The 15,464-nt window shown below is 44.1% G+C and overlaps 1 protein-coding gene across 3 annotated transcripts in view; it reads left to right on the forward strand.

Annotated features, from left to right (window-relative positions):
- CLDN2 (claudin 2) overlaps positions 1-15,464 on the forward strand; it is a 29,886-nt gene that overhangs the window by 10,768 nt on the left and 3,654 nt on the right. Inside the window, exon 1 of one of the 3 annotated variants that reach the window (XM_011958706.1) lies at positions 8,039-8,148. The exons of 1 other annotated variant lie outside the window; for it this stretch is intronic. The gene's annotated coding sequence lies outside the window, so the exon portion shown is untranslated. Of the gene's footprint in view, positions 1-8,038; positions 8,149-10,024; positions 10,213-15,464 lie in introns of those variants that run through there. One more of the 3 variants, XM_011958704.1, reaches the window with a different exon arrangement.

The following is a 15,464-nucleotide window of genomic DNA, read 5'->3' on the forward strand; positions in this document are numbered from 1 at the left end:
GAAAAAATAATGGTTCCTACTTCACAGAGTTGCAGTGAAGACCGAAAGAAATAGTGCATGAATTTTGCTTAAAACCTGACATGTAGTTAGCACTCAGTAAATGGTGACTATTATGATTATTCCTTTTGCTCCTCCATCATTGCATACATTGTGGCTATTCAGAGCACAGGGTTTAGAAGTAGGCCTAGGTTGGAAGCCTTCCTCGATCCTTTACCATGCAGGTAATGTTGGGTAAGTGAACCAATTCCTGAGCCTCAATTTCCTGGGGATGAAAACAATAGTACCCATCTCCCAGGACTAGAGTGAGGATGAAATAAAATACTGTATGGAAGCTAGTGTTCCTTTTCTGTCCCACATACTTTCAGGTGTTTTGTATACTGGGCCAGATTTGGCTTCCCAGAAAATAGCTTCCATCCTGCTCAGACACCCACAATGGCAGCTCATGAGTGATGGGAATAAAAGGCATTTACACGTTTTCCCTATTCCTTCAAGCCTCACCTCTGACTCCACCCTGTTCTCCCCCTTACTTCCAGCAGGCTTGTTACTACAGTATCCCTGCACATGACCATCTCCACACCCCTAACCCCTTCCAAGTCTAGAACACCTCTCTGCCCCATGACACAAATTCTGCCCTCCCTTCCAGGTCCTCCTTGAATTCACACTGACTGCAGGAAGCCTCCAAGCCATGCTAACATCTGCCTCCTTCTGCAGGCCTCTCATTTGAGCTTTCCCCCATGTAGGGGTGTCAGCCCTCTTTTCAGTCACTGTTTTGGATAGGAAGCAAGCCTTTGTATTGAGGTGCTGTGGCTTAGTCTCGTCTCCTCCCTCCCATCAGCACCTGGCCCAGGACTGGGGACATGGCAGGTGTTCATTTCATGCAAATGGAATGGTGTTGACACAGGTAATTGGTCTGAGAAGACAGATTTAATCTAGCAAGTAGCCTTGGGGCTCCACGGTAGGGTGGCAGACAGCTATGACAGGTGCATGGGCCAGGGTGGGATTCTCTGTTCGTATTGGGGCCTTGTAAGACAGAGCACTCAAGATCCCAGGATATGAGTAGTTATAGAGGGTTGCTGTTGACTTGGCAGGGACAGCTCATGAACAAGGCAGGTCAGGAGTAGGAAAGGGCACAACAACAGCAGAGGTCCTTTGGGAAGGAACCTAGGAATCCTCTCCTCCTCTTCATGCCCAGCTGTCTCCTCTACTGACAGGACATTTCTAAGCATTATTAAAATTTCATCTCCACTCTTTCCCAGGCCTCTTCCCTCCCCTTCCAGCCTCAGCCTAGACCAGCAGCCCTAAAAATGTGGTTCAAAGATGCAGGGAGCCCCTAAGATTCAGGAGGTTCAGTCAAAACTGCTTTCATGGGGCCAGGCATGGTGGCTCACACCTGTAATCCCAGCAATTTGGGAGTAGGATCTTTTGAAGCCAGGAGTTCCAGACCAGCCTGGCCAACATATGAGACCCTGTCTCTACAAAAAAAGTAATAGAAACTAGCTGGGCATGGTGGTGCACACCTGTCATCCCAGCTACTCAGGAGGCTGAGGTGGGAGGATCACTTAGGCCTAGAACTTCAAGGCTGTAGTGAGCTACGATTGCACCACTGCTCTCCAGCCTGGGCGATAGAGTGAGACCCTGTCTCTAAAAACAAACAAACAAAAAACGATCTCGTTTCATATAGTACTAAGACGTTATTTGCCTTTTTTTGCTGTGTTGACATTTGCACTGAGGATGAAAAAGCTATGGTGGGTGAAAGTGCTGGCGACTTAGCATGGATCAAGGCAGTGACACTACATTGTATTCATGTTCTTCTTTGTCACCAATGTATTCCTGGTAGAAGAAATGTCAGGCTCATTTAAGAATGTCTCAATGAAACAGCAAAAGTTATTAATTTTTATTCAATATCAAACTTTTGAGTATGTCTTTGTAATCATCTGTGTGACAAAATAGGAAGTATATATGGATATATAAAGCACTTTTGCATACTGAAGTGCAATTTTCATAAGGAAAAGCACTTGCACAATTGACTTGCAAGCTGAACTAGCGAATTTTTTATGGAACTCTTTTTTTTTTTTTTTTTTTTTCAGACGGGGTCTGGCTCTGTCATGCACGCTGAAGTGCAGTGATGCCATCATGGCTCACTGCAGCCTCGATCTTTCAGCCTCAAGCAATCTTCCCACTTCAGCCTCCCAAGTAGCTGGGACTATAGGCTTGTGCCACCATGCCCAGCTAATTGTTTTATTTTTTTAGTAGAGACACAGTGTCGCTATGTTGCCCAGGCTGGTCTCAAACTCCCAGGCTCAAGCATTCCACCTGCCTCAGCTTCCCAAAGTGCTGGGGAGCACGTTATTTTTTCACTTGAATGATTGACAGATAAATTGTGGCTATTTGAACTTGGGTGCTTGGCAAGTATTTTGTTAAAAATGGGCAAAATGATCCTGTCACCTCAAGGAAAACAACTGTTACTATTTGTTGTCAATGATAAAAGTTAAGCTTTCAAGGAAAAAGTACAATTTTGGAAAACCTGTATCAGCCGCTGTGAACTTGAGAGCTTCTCAATATCCTAAAGAGCTTTCTAATAAGATTAGTAGGGATATTAATGAATGTGATTTTTTAATATTGTACAATCAAAAAGCGAGTCAACAATGGGAAGATCTGCATAACTGGGTAGACAGATTTTTTCCAGATGACTAATGCATGATGTTACAAAATCAAGCATGGATAACAGATCCATTCAAAGTGTAATTGATTTTTTCTTTTTTTTTTTTTTTTTTGAGACAGAATCTCACTCTGTTGCCCAGGCTGGAGCACAATGGCACAATCTTGGCTCACTGCAACCTCCGCCTCCCAGGTTCAAGCAATTTCCGTGCCTCAACTTCCCAAGTAGCTGGGACTATAGGCGTACACCACCATGCCTGGCTAATTTTTGTGTTTTTTGTACAGACAGGGTTTTGCCATATTGGCCAGGCTGGTTTTGAACTCCTTACCTCAAGCAATCCAACCACCTCAGCCTCCCAAAGTGCTGGGATTACAGGTGTGAGCCATGGCACCTGGCGGACCAGTAGATTTTAATGTAACAGAGTACAAAAAGTTCACTGATACAGTTTAGTTTCAGATTCAGCATTGCAAAGAAACATTAAGAAACAACCACTTGTGAAGTTTAGGTATAGTTATCAAGAATCCCACACCATTTATTAGTTCTCTATCGCTGCCATAACAAATTACCACAAACTTAACAACTTAGTATGATACCCATTTATCATCTCGCAATTATATAGGTTAGAAATCCAGGTGTGTTCACCTGAGTTCCCTGCTTAGGATCTTACAAGGCTGAGGTGAAGTGGTCAGCTGAGCTGGGCTCTTATCTGGAGGCTCTGGGGAAAAGTCCCCTTCCAAGCTTACTCAGGTTGTTAGCAGAATCCAGGTCCTTCAGGATGTGGGTCTGAGGCCCCCTTGACTTGTTAGTTATCATCCAGAGGCTGCCCGTGGCTCCTAGAGGCTACCTACACTCCTTCTTATGCAGCTCTCTTCATTTGGAAACCATCAACAGCATAGTCAAGTTTGCATCTCTCTGACTTCCGACTTCCAACTTCCTTTTCCACCACTAGAAAACCTTTTTTTTTTTTTTTTTGAGACAGGGTCTCGCTCTGTGGCCCAGGTTGGAGTGCAGCAGTGCAATCTCAGCCCACTGCACTGCAACCTCCACCTCCTGGGCTCAAGTGATTTTCCTGCCTCAGGCTCCCGAGTAGCTGGGATTACAGGTATGCACCACCACGCCTGGCTAATTTTTGCATTTTTGATAGAGGTAGGTTTTGCCATGTTGCCCAGGGGAGTCTCAAACTCCTAAGCTCAGGTGATTTGCCTACCTCGGCCTCCCAAAGTGCTAGGATTACAGGCATGAGCCACTGCACCCGGCCACGAACTCTCTTTCAAAGGACTCCCATGATTAGGTGAGTACAACCTTGATAATTTCCCTTTGCCATATAACTAACACAAACATGGGAGTGATATCTCATCAGAAATACTCCCAAAAGAGAGGGAATGTATAAGCAGGTGAGGGTCATTTGGGGGTCATTCTTAGAATTCTGCCTATAAAGGCTATTAAATACCCGCCTTCTCTACCTTCCTATCTTTGTGGGGCTGGATTTTCTTTACACACTTCAACCAAAAACCACATATTGCAACAGCTGGAGTGTACGAGCAGATACGAGAATCCAGCTGCCTTGTGCTCAGCCAGACATTAGATTTGCAAAAATTGAATATAATGCCACTTTCTTGCCATTTTTTGTTTTGAAAACTATAATTGTCATAAATATATATTATTTATGTTATAATGTAATAGGTTTATAATTTTTATTTTAAAGTAATATATAAATAGTTAAAATGTAAGTTTTAATTTCAAATATATTCAGTGTCAATAGATATAACCCTTTGGAGGTTAGGCAAATAAAAGCCCTTTGGAGTCCTCAATAATTTGTTAACTAATATCTTTTATTTGTTTATTTTTAAATTTGCATAGATATTAAGGTTCTGAATGACAAAATGTGGAGGGATGTATAAAATTCACTCTTTTCGGTGTGCAGCTCCATGAATTTTGGCAAATGCATAGAGTTATGTAACAACAATTTAGAGTTTCAACACCCCAAATAATTTTCTTATGCCACACCATTGTAGTAAACCCCTTCTACCACCCCAGCCCCTGGCAACCACTAATCTATTATCCATCCCTACAGTAGTGTCATTTCAAGAATGTCATATAAATAGAACATAACAGTAAGCAGCTTTTTGAGTCTGGCTTCTTCCATTCAGCATAACACATTTGAGTTTCACCCATGTAGCTGTGTGTATCAATAGTACATTCCTTTTGATTGTGGAGTAGTATTCTATTACACAGATGTACCAGTGTATTCATTCACTAGTTGAAAGACATTTAGGTCATTTCCTAAATAAGAGTGTAAAGTGATCCTGAGACCAAAATGTTGAGACCCATTGACAGAATGTGCCCTTCCCAGAGGTCTCCTCAATTTGGGATTTTTGTGGACCAGTGCAATTACAAAATTTTTTTAAATGAGGGGGAATCAGCATATGGTTGTCAAACTTTTTAATTTTGTAATTAAGGGCATTGAAAAATACTACCACCTCTTATTTTACAAAAGAAACCTTAATACCAACTTTTCAAAGAATAAGTCCGGAATGACAAGTAGCCTTTTAAATTGAATAAGCTTTAAATAATTTACAAATCTTGCTACCTTGGCCTTAGTTTCCTCCTATTGGTGATCCTCTACCACTCCCTTCCTTTCTTCTTAAGTCTGTGCATTAGTGCTTAGGAAGCACTTGCTCAACATTTCTCCTCCTAGATCTGCTTATCCATTGCCTCTCAAACCTTTATTCTCTCTTTCCTCCCAGACATGTCTTCATGAGCCCTTCTCCTGCCTCCCCTCCCAGAACTTATCTTCTTCACCCACCTTTCCCTTACATAATCATTTTGTCTCTCCTTCCTCTTCTCCTGGACCCCTTTCTTCCCAGACCCATCTACTGTTTCCCTTCTTACCACAATCTCTTCTCAGTCTGATCCCATCAATTCAATGGTGCACCTACTATGTATTAGACTAGAATAGTGATGAAAATAACAATTGAAAGCCAAACCCAAATCCCCATGACACATGTTTACCTACATAACAAATCTGCACATATACCCCTGAACCTAAAATAAAGTTAAATTAAGAAAATTTTTAAAAAGAAAGCCAAACCCTTCAGGCATTCACAGTCCTATGCAGGAGCAACAACAACAAATGCAACCCAAGACAATTGCCGGGGGGATAACAAGATGCTTTAGGAGCACAGAGGAGAAACATCCAACCAACAGACCCCAGGATTCAGGGAAGCAATGCTTAAGCTGAGCCCTAAAGGATAAGGAGTTTTCCAAACAAAACCAGATGAAGGTGGAGTAGGGTCAGGGTCCAGAAAGAGTTCCAGGCAGAAGGAACAGGACTTGTAAAGGCCTAGAGGGGAGGGAGAGCATTGTAGGCTTGAGAAACTGAAAGGAAGCCAGTTGGGAGAGTGGGGAGTGAGGAGAGTAGTATGAAACCAGTTTGGAGAGCTAGGTGGGGGCCAAATCATACTACTATGTGGAGAATGGACTGTAGAAAGTCAAAAGGAAAAGTAGGAAAATCAGAAGGGTATTGCAGCATCCCATTGAGAGATGATGCTAAGGGGAGTGGAAGTGGAAACCAGCAGATGGATGAAAGAGCTAAATTTTGGAGGTAGAATGGGAAAGACTTACAGGTCTGATACAATGAGGGTCAGAGAAAGAGAAAACAGTAGAATTAAGGCTAACTCCGAGATTTCTGACTTAAACAACTGGCTTTCTCAAAGGGAGAAGACTGAGGGAGGACTGGTTTCAGTTCAAAGGGAAATCAAGGATACAATTTTGAGGCTGGGCATAGTGACTCACACCTGTAATCCCAGCACTTTGCGGGGCTGAAGCAGGAGGATGGCTTGAGCCTAGGAGTTTGAGACTAACCTGTGCAATATGGTGAGACCCCATCTCTACAAAAAACATTATAAAAATTAGCTGGGCGTGGTGGCACATGTTTGTAGTCTCAGCTACTTGGAAGGCTGAGGCAGGAGGATCGCTTCAGTCCAGGAGCTCAAGGTTACTGTGAGCTGTGATCATGCCACTGCATTCCAGCCCAGGCAACAGAGCAAGGCCCTGGTCATGTTGCATTTGAGACAACTTTCAGCTATCCAAATGGAGATGCCAGTATATAAAGGTCTGAAGCCCAGAGAAGTCTGGGCTGAAAATGATGATTTGGAAGTCGTCAGATGATAGAGGATAATTGAAACCACAGAGGATAAATGAGACTTCCCAGAGTGGGAATGCAGAGTGAGGAACGAGGACTTAGGTCAGGCTCCTGAGAAGCGCCCATATTTAAGGGTCTGGCAGAGGCAGAGGTACCAATGAAGAAGTACCCAGAAAGATAAGAGGAAAACCAGAGGAGTGTTGTTATCACAGAGGCCAAGAGGAGAAAGCATTTCAAGAAAGACAAGGTTATCAAGGGCACTGAATGTTGCATAGAAGTCATGGAAATTAAGGACTAAAAAGTGGCCGTTGGATTTGGTGACATGTGGTCATTGGTAACTGTGACAAGAACTTCTTTTGGTGGAATAGTGAGGGTGAAATATCTCTAAGCCTCTCTCTGCCCTAGACCCTAACTTCTTCTCCCAGAGTCCATCCCTGCACCCTCTTCCTTAGAATCTCTTATTTCTCCTTCTAGACTCCTCTTTTCATAACATCATTTCCTACCTCTCCTTCGGGACCTTGCTTTCTACAGAGCTCTCTTCGATTTTCTTCCTCAAAGACCCTTTTTCTCTCTTCTCCTTTTCTCTTCCCCAACCCACCTCTTCTCCATACCCTTATTTCCCTCCCTTTATTCTCTCCCCACTCACTTGTCTCCTGAACTAAATGCTGCTTTTCTCAGACTGCTATTCGTTCCTGTTCTTTCAGGCCCCTCTCCATTCCCACACCCATCTAAGCTCTTTGGATCTCAGCAGGGGTTTTGGCAGAAGGATTACTAAAGAACCTCCCAGGCTCAACACTGAGGAGTCATAATATTTGGCATGATTCCACCAGGATCTGACAATGCCGACCTGAAGGAAACACAGTGTTGGAACCCATTCCTTGAATGATTGCCAATCTGGAAACCACATCCTGCCAACACAGTCTCCTCATCCGCCCTGGCACCTGCCCCTAAGATTCTGCCTTTTCCTATCCTCAACTGCACAGTCACTACGAACTGATAAGGTGCCCTTCTACTACAAATTCTAATATTCTGCGTTTAATCAGCATTTTCTACTTGTCAAAATGCATTCACATTCATTCACTCAGCCTTGAGAATTTGGCTGGGTGAAGCCTGGAGAAAGAAAATGGAGAGACTTGCCTGAGGTCACATAGTTGGTTAGAGGATTAGCCTGGTATCCCTCCCACCCCTTCAGCCTTGCTTGCCTTCATGCCCAAAGACTCCCCAGGCCTGAGCTCAGGCATGGCTGCCCTTTTAGCGTGTCCCAGCCTGCCAAGAGGGAGTGACCTAGAGAGACCCTTGCTCAGGAGCACTGCCAGGGAGTCAGGGCTCCATTTGTACCTGCAAGGTAGGGATGGGCTGCCTTGGGAAGGAGGATGATTTCTGTTTTGCTTCACTGAGTTCACTCTAGGCAACAAATCTGACTGTTTGCTTTGATATGACTTGAAAAAGACAGTCAAGCATAATGATTATGAGGCAAGCTCTAGAGGTGGCCAGGTTTGGTACCCAGGCCTTGCTCTGCTCTGTACTAGCACACAAAGACTATGGATAGGAAACACTTCAGGACAGTGCCTGGCACCTAGCAAGTGTTCAATGAACAGTGAGTGACCTTATCATTCGTACATGGGAATCCTTGGGAGGGAGTTGGTGTTGTACATCGCAAAGTTTGCCAAGCTAGACATCTACAGACCTAGATGCCAGGTCTAACTATTACTGCTCAACTAGGGATGTTGGGCAACTCTTTTCATCTCATTGGGCCTAGGTTTCCTCATCTGGAAATAGTAATGGCTGCCCTATTTTTGTAATATGTTGTATTGGCCTTTAAAACATGCACTCTTTCACCTAGCAATTCTATTCTTAAGACTTTGTCAGTATTATGTGCAAAGATGCTAGGTTATAGTGAAAATGAAAATAACAAAATGTCTAGTAGTTAACAAATAAATCATATTTTATATATAGAATGCAGTGCAGCCATGACAGAATGATGTAGCTCTGTGTTTTAATGGACATGGAAATAGGTCCATGATATGTTATTTACAAATGATGGAAGGTCACATAAATTGTAGGTATAGTGTGATTCAATTTTATAAAACAAATCCCATCAATATCTTCTACATCAAAACATTAGCAATGATTATCTCTGGCTGGTGGCATTATGAGGACCTCTATTTTCTTCTTTATAGTTCATTTTCTGAATTCTTTTCAATAGCATCTAGTATTTTTCTACTTAGAAAAAACAAGAAAGCTTTTTTGCATTGGGAGAGTAAAGCTAGTCACTGCACTCTACTACTCCACAGCACTTTTTTGTTGTTATTGTTGTTGTTTGGATTTTTGTTTGTTTGCTTTGCTTTTCTGAGATGGAGTCTCACTCTGTCACCCAGGCTGGAGTGCAGTGGTGTGATCTCGGCTCATTGCAACCTCTGCCTCCTGGGTTCAAGTGATTCTCCTGCCTCAGTCTCCCCAGTAGCTGGGACTACAGGTGTGTGCCACCACGCTCAGCTAATTTTTGTATTTTTAGTAGAGACGAGGTTTCACCATGTTGGCCAGGCTGTTTTCGAACTCCTGACCTCAGGTGATCCACTCGCCTCAGCCTCCCAAAGTGCTGGGATTACAGGCGTGAGCCACTGCACCTGACCTTTACAGCATTTTTGAGAGGCTTAAATGACATAGTGCATGGCACTGCCGTGTGTGATAAAAAGGAGAGCCCTGTCCTTATGCTGGCCTACTCAGTTCCACCTTGTAGGACCTGCTCTTTGAACTGAGTCTGAAGTTACCGTACCCATGTTTGCCCTTGAGCCTTGGGACCAACCTTAGGGGTGGGGTAGGGCTGAGGGCCTGCCAGAGAATCATGCTGAGTAGAAAAGTCTGTGGGGCTGCAGGCCATGCAGGGCTGCTTGGGCACTGGCTCACCAGGACCGTGTTTATGCAGCTTACTCCCCACCGGGCTTCAGGGCTGCTAGCCAGGGACACCTAATTGGTGGGACAGAGCCCCCTCCTCTCACCACCCTCAAAGCTGGAATGTTCTGAATTCCTTCTTGGGCCAAATCCCCTTCCCCACAAGACCTCTCCTGGGTTCACAGAGGTCACCACACAAAAGCCCAGCTGGAGTGGAGTTTCTGACAGAAAACACACACACACACACACAAACCCCACCAAACCTTTTTTTTTTTTTTTTTTTTTTCCGTAAAGTACCTCAATCTTTCCCAGCCTCCAGGGGTTTATTTCTGATCTGTAATAAGTCTCTGACCCACGGCTCAGATTTGCAGATGGATTTTGCAAAGCTGTGGTTAACGATTAGAAATCCTTTATCACCTCAGCCCGTGGCCCTTTGTACTTCGCTCCCCTCCCTCAGGATCCCTTTCTCCCTCTCCAGGGGCATCTCCCCCTCCAAGGCTCTGCAAAGAACTGCCCTGTAAGTATCTCCATCCTGATATAGTTGCTGCCTTTTAAATTCACCGAGGTGGGCACTCTTCCTTCCTAGTCACTATCCATTCACCCCATGGTGGAGCCAGGCTGGGCCACTTTGGTTTTCTGAGTGAAGGGTGTGGGAGGGGAAACTCCAGTGGCATTTGGGTTGGTGGTATTTGTTTCCTCAAAGCTATCACAGAGATTCTAGTCTTTAAAACTTCAGGACCAGAGAAAGCACTCTCCAAATCAGATATTTTCTGGTTTGGGGGGCTAAAAGGACTGGGATAAAAATTGGAGGAAAGGAGCCACAGTTTACCTCTCTGCCTAAGTGTAGAGGGCTGAGGAGGGGCAGAAGGGGCACTCCTTCACAGCCAGTTCCAGTGCCCTCCTTGGCACGAAGGCTCAGGGAGGTAACAGAAGGTGGGTTCCTAAGTGAAGTCATAAAGTTTCCCCATGAAGTCCTTCAATAACTCTCCCCCACTGGTCTGCAAGTCTGTCATTAGAAATTCCTTCTTTGGACTGAGGCATTACTCTCTTCAAGTGCCCTCTCTGAAAATGAAGTTGGAACCAAAACATTCACAGCACTTATGCCTGGGGAGATTGTAGGCGATTTTTGTTTTCTAAATTCTGCCTTTTTGTGTTTTCCAGTGTTCTAAAGTGAGAATGCTTTACTTTGATGATCAGGACAAAAATCAACTTCCTTTTCAAACAATTAGAAAATCTCTCAATGCAGTTGCAATTCTCTGAACTGCCATCAATCAATCGATGCAGAAGGAAAGATGAACTGCACTAAGGACAAACTTTTGAGAAAGTAGAGCCTCGAGGGAATGGCTTTGCCACATACTAGTGCCCTTGGCAGCTGGAAGTGTGGTTCAGAGAAGGGGGCAAGTGTCTCAGATTCTTATGAGGGGCAGCGAGATCAAGGGATGGAGAAATGAGGCTGACTGACAGAAGAGGGCTGTGGTGGCCACCATCACCCCCAGAAGGCCACATCAGTTCCTTCCTTGAGCCTGGGAACCCCAAGTGCCTGTCCCATGTACTCTTAGGAGGGTACTTCCAAAGAAAGAGTACCACGGGTAAGATTCTTGGAGCAAGAGATGGGGAGAATAGCAGGGAAAGTGCCCGGGTGAGAAGGGGTTAAGTCAGGAGCTGCGGTCAATCTTGACCCTCCTAATCCTCTCCTGCAGCTCCAATCCCCCCACTAGGGAAGATTAAGTAAGGATCCTAAGTTAAACTTTCTTGTCCAGTCCTTGGGCCATGGAGTATGTTGGCCCCATGCCCAGAAGACAAATTCAGCTGGCAAGGCCTAGAGTCTTCTGTACCTCCAGAACAGCCAGTACTTGACTTCTAGGAGGATCCCTCAAAGAGAGGTTTCTATTAAAGCTGGCTGCTTCTAATAACAGCTCTCCAGTCTTCTATATTTGTCAAAGTGGCTTCCTGTCCCCATGCCTTTATTTGAGACTCAAAATCTTGGAGATGACAAACTAGGGCCTAGAGAAGCTATAGGACTTCCTCAACAGGTTCCAGGCAGAATTGACACAAGAAGCTAGATCTTTTGATTCCAACACCAGGACCCTGTCTGCCCTCACCTCTACTGCTTATCAGACAAACAAAACCCTGGCTGAATCCAGCTTGGCTCACCACCCAACCATTTGCCATTTAACTGGTCTTCCTAACCCTGGTGGAAAGCTGAACCCATCACCCCACGCCCCCCGCCCCTGCATGGGGCCATTTTTGCCACTCGAATAAGCTTCAATAATTTGTTCTTCCTCCTGCCTGGGCATGCTGCTATGTCAAGTCAGACTCTAGAGATTCTAAGCCTCAGTAATGGCATTTTCTTGACTCTGTCCTCTCCCTCACCCCAAAATACTTGCCTACTTACTAGTACTTAGGACAGGCTCTGGGGAGAGGCTTTCCTCTTGGGGACACTGTTGATTCCCTTGAGAAACTCAAGCTTGGCTCTTCTGCTGCTATCCCAGGAAGGCTGAAGCAGGAGTTGCTCCTCTGGGAAGCAGTAAGTAGGTCTTCCCCTTGAAAACCTCAAGGTATCTCACCAATTCTCACTGAAAGCTCAGATACAAATAGGAGGAAGAAGGGAAAAGTACTGAACCCAGCCTGGGTGAGCAGCAGGGAGGGCCCGAGGATGGTTTCAAGGCAAGGATGCGTCCTGAAAGATGATTTGCAATTATCCAACCAAATGGTGGATGGTAGAATAGCATGCGTAAGGGCTTGGACACACAGAGAAAGGCAAAGTCAGAGAAATTCAAGTGCTTAGGTTTGGCTGGATCATGTGTATGTATAGGAGCACAAAGCATGAGGTTGGAGGTTAATGGTGTGAGATGAGGCTGTGAAGAAAAGCAGGGGTGAAATAATGGAGGGCTTTCCTGGTTTCCTGGGCTAGCAAGTTTGAACTTCATCCTGAAATACTTAAGAGCTCCTGAAGATTTTTTTGTTGTTGTTGTTTTTGTTTTTTGTTTTTTGAAACAAAGTCTTGCTCTGTCGCCCAGGCTGGAGTGCAGTGGCACAATCTCGGCTCACTACAACCTCCACCTCCCAGTTCAAGCGATTCTCCTGCCTCAGCCTCCCAAGTAGCTGGGATTACAGGCACATGCCACCACGCCCAGCTAATTTTTGTAGTTTTAGTAGAGAACGGGTTTCACTATGTTGGCCAGGATGGTCTCAAACTCCTGACCGCATGATCTGCCCACCTCGGCCTCCCAAAGTGCTGAGATTACAGGCATGAGCCACCGCGCCCGGCTGAGCTCCTGAAGATTTTTAAGCATGGCAAAAGGTGAGGTGAGAGTCACAATTTGATTTCAACTTTACAAAGATCTTTGACTACTGGGTGGGTAATTCATTAATGCAGGATTGGGGCAGAAGTGAAATTAGAGAGATCAATTTGAGGTGTCTATGAGATTTCCAAATAGTCAAGAAACAATGGTTGCATAGTCTGAACTATCGTTTGGGCAGTGGCGACACAAAGAAGTAGATGGATTCACGGTCTATTTCTGAAGGCAGACCTGATGGTACGTTATAATTAATTACATGTCAACAAGAGGTGAAAAAGCAAGGATGACTGGCTTGGGTTATTAACTGGGCGATGGCCCCACTGAGGTAAGGAACACTGCATGAGGAGCAGTTTGGGCATGGGGAGAGAAAGGGCAGATGATTCCAGCTTTGCAAATGTTGAATTTGAGGCCATTAAAACATTCAGGTAGGGTCATTCCAAGTAACAGTTAACTACACAAATCTTGAGCTCAGGAGAGAAATCTGTGGCAGAGGTATGAATTCAGGAGTCACTGGCATGGAGACAGAGTGGATGAGATAACCTATGAAGAATGTGAAGGATAAGAAGAGCCGTCTAGAAGTCAAGATGAAACCCTGAGGAGGCTACAGGGGCAGAGATAGATAGTTAGACTTAAAGAGTGAGCAGCAGAAGAGGAACTTATAAAGGAAAACTAGAAGAATCATTTTGAGAAGTAGGTAAAGTGGAATGGTGCTACAGAAAACAAGGGAAAAGATAGTTTTATGAAGGAGAGAGACAAGGTGAGATGACAGAGATATGATCATTGAATTTTGGAACAAGAAAAGAGTTGATAACTTTGGTGAGAATATTTTCAGTGGAGGGCTAATGCTGGAAGCCAGACTGCAGAGGGCTGAGCAGTGAGTGGGAGGGTGAAGAAGTGGAGACATCAATAATGAACGGCTTAAGGATCTTGACTGCAAAGAGAATGATCAAGATAGAAGTAACAGCTGCACAGGGAGGAGGTAGGGTAGGGAGCTCAAAAAGTAGTACTAAATATTTGAAGTAGTCATCAGAAGGGTGCTTACCAGGGAGAAGTAGAAGGATTTCCAAGCAGCACTGAAGGCCTCAATGAGATGCACAGTCATGATCAGGACAGGTACAATTGTGCCAAGGTTAGCAATAAGAAACCAATGTCAAGAAAGACTTGTTAATGAGTGACAGAGGTGAGATTCAAACTATGTCTCTCTCCATTCATCAAATGTTTATCAGCTCCTGCTCTGCAGTGCTTTGCATCAACACTGGCATTGGTGTTTCCAATGCTGATGAATCGTATTGACTATCAATCATGTGCCCAATGCTGTGGAAGCATGACAGACATTTAATATATATTTTTTCACCCTCAAATTGTTAGGATTTGGTTGAAGAGATGAAATATTCCACAAATATATATATATTATAAATATATATATAATATACATTATATATATGGCGAAGCTCTGCCCTCTCTCTCCCCCTTTACCTATGTCTTCCTCTGATCCCCCATCTCTCTCTCGTTCTTCTTTCCCAACATTGGGCAGCACTTCAATGACCCTTACATCGAAGTGTTATTGACTCATTTGGGAAGTCCCTATATTTTAGTCATATGGAGCCCCTCAAACCTCTTTGCCAACTTCATTCATTAAGAAGATAGTTTTTGAATTGCTGCTCTGGGTAAAGCAGTGTGTAAGGCACACGAGATACAGAGATAAGTAAGATACAGTCTTGCCCTCAAGTAGCTCACAGGCTAATAGGGAAGAATAAGGGTTTAAACAGGAAACGGCAACATAATGCAAAATGTACTATCTCTGCCTCAGTTTCTTCATCTATACAATAGGGATTATTAGTGCCTACCACAAAAAAACTTGTGATGATTAAATAAGTTAGCATGTAAAAAGTGCTTATAATGGTCCCATAAGAAACACTACATAAGTGTTATTATTATTATTACTATGATGGAAGTAAACAGAAGATACTGTAAGAATAGACAGGAGGGGTACTTGACCCAGGCTAGAGTAAGAGACATCTGCACTGAATCCTAAAAGATGAGAAGGCACTAAACAGAGGAAGAAGAATACATTAACACTCTGCAAAGAACATTCTGTTCTATTTCTATTTGGGAGCAAAAGACCACATGGCATGATTGAAGACTGGAAGTAATTTAGTTCCACAATAGTATACACTATGAGGAGGGAAAGGGCAAGAGATGAAGCTTGAGAGGTCATGGAGTACAAGCAAGTTTGGACTTTTACTTTTTAGCAAATGGGGAGCCATTGGAATGCTTTATGTAGAGTAGTGACTTGATCAGATTAATATGTTGAAAGATCACCTTGGCAATGATGTGGAGAATGAATTGGGAGAAAGACCAGTTATAATCCAGGTGAAAGAGAATGAGGAGGTCGTGCATGGTGGCTCACGCCTGTAATCCTAGCACTTTGGGAGGGAGAGGTGGGCAGATCACTTGCGGTCAGGAG

Source organism: Colobus angolensis, unplaced genomic scaffold, assembly GCF_000951035.1.
Source record: "Colobus angolensis palliatus isolate OR3802 unplaced genomic scaffold, Cang.pa_1.0 Scaffold472, whole genome shotgun sequence".
NCBI lineage: Eukaryota > Metazoa > Chordata > Mammalia > Primates > Cercopithecidae > Colobus > Colobus angolensis.